Raw genomic sequence first — 2106 nt, forward strand, 5'->3', positions numbered from 1 at the left:
TTATAGCATCCAAAGAAGCTCCTGAGTTTGAGAGGGACTCGAACCCCCAGTCTGGCGTTCACCAGTCAGGGACGTTACCACATTGGCCACTATATCTTTGATATAATTTAGAAAATATTGTGAAATGTGGGAATAGTGAGAATATGAGAACATGGGTAACTTGAAAAATTGTGAAAGATTGTAAAAAAGTAGGAAAATTGAGAATATGTGAAAAAACTGTTTTTGTAAACTGTGACGATATTTATAAAATATGAAAAAAAAAAATTGTATAAAAGTGGGAAAATTTAGAAAATATAAAAGAATATAAAAACGAGTGAAAAGGAAATTCAATATAAAAAGAGTAAAGTCAGTATATGTTGGACTTGCTTCGTTGTATATTGTATTTTATTCTTCGCTCATATCTGTTGGCAATTTAGATGCCTGGAGTCATCCATTGGAAAATTCCATGTCTTTGATCTAACAGTGTAGATACTCTCTCTCTCTCTCTCTCTCTCTCTCTCTCTCTCTCTCTCTCTCTCTCTCTCTCTCTCTCTCTCTCTCTCTCTCTCATAAAAATTTAGTGGTTTTTATTGTTATTATTATTCAGTAGATTTATTCATGGTCAACACATGAAATAGGGATAGCTTGGTCCGTAGACTTGAGTCAAAAGTTGATAAATTTCATTGGTGGAGATCTGAAATCCTGCTTTTCCAACTAGGGCTTTAGCTTAGCAAATAATAATAATAATAATAATAATAATAATAAAATAACAACAACAACAACAATAACAATAGCAATAATAATAATGATAATAACAACAACAACAACAACAACAACAATAATAATAATAATAATAATAATAACAATAATAATAATAATAATAATAATAATAATAAGACTAAAAACATAAATAAAATTACAAATACTTTCCATTGAAATTGTTTTAAGGATTTTTAATAATAATAATAATAATAATAATAATAATAATAATAATAAGACTAAAAACATAAATAAAATTACAAATACTTTCCATTGAAATTGTTTTAAGGATTTTTAATAATAATAATAATGATAATAATAATAATAATAATAATAATAATAATAATAATAATGATAATAATAATAATAAAAATAATAATAATAATAATAATAATAATAATAATAATACAGCAACTATCTTCATATTTTCATTACTTTTTCTCATGATCTTTCCCTTCATATAAAGCTAGGGTACGAACCCCAATTTGAGTGACTTGCGCTCCCGAACTGTCATATAGTGGGACTAATAAGATCGAAAGAAGAAGACGGGGCCCACTGGCACTTAGCCCAAGAAGCGCAATATAATGGGTCGTGTCACTTTTCCCATTAGTAATGTGAGTGATCCATTGTTTCGTTAATTACAGTAATTTGAGAGATGTCCATGAGGGTAATATTTTCGTTTTTAGTTTCTATAACTGTTGACCTATTTGGATGTGTATGTCTCTCATCGATAGGGAGACTTTTAAATCATCTCTATCTCTCTCTCTCTCTCTCTCTCTCTCTCTCTCTCTCTCTCTCTCTCTCTCTCTCTCTCTCTCTCTCTCTCTATATATATATATATATATATATATATATATATATATATACATACATATACATATATATACATATATAAACTGTGTGTGTATATTTATATATATATATATATATATATATATATATATATATGTATATATATATATATATATATATATATATATATATACACACGTAAAAAGCAAAGGGGAATGCTAATATTCACGTTTCATGTTAGATCAGAAGGCATATTAATATTCATGACATTTTGTCATTCAATGAATAACGTGAACACCCACGTACAGAAAAGACGTTTTCAGAGAGAGAGAGAGAGGGAGAGAGAGAGAGAGAGAGAGAGAGAGAGAGAGAGAGAGAGAGAGAGAGAGAGAGAGAGAGAGGGGGAGAGAAACCCATCCACGAAAACTGTCGACAAAGATTCAGAACTTTTCTAGGAGTCTGGATATTTTTTTCAGCTGATAAAGAAGATGGGTGAAAGAAGCGTGAGGGGAATTATCTAACTATGCTAGAGAATAGTTTGCAAAGTTAAGTTACTCTAAGTTAATCTAAGTTACG

The sequence above is a fragment of the Palaemon carinicauda genome, chromosome 1, assembly GCF_036898095.1.
Source record: "Palaemon carinicauda isolate YSFRI2023 chromosome 1, ASM3689809v2, whole genome shotgun sequence".
Taxonomy (NCBI): Eukaryota; Metazoa; Arthropoda; class Malacostraca; order Decapoda; family Palaemonidae; genus Palaemon; species Palaemon carinicauda.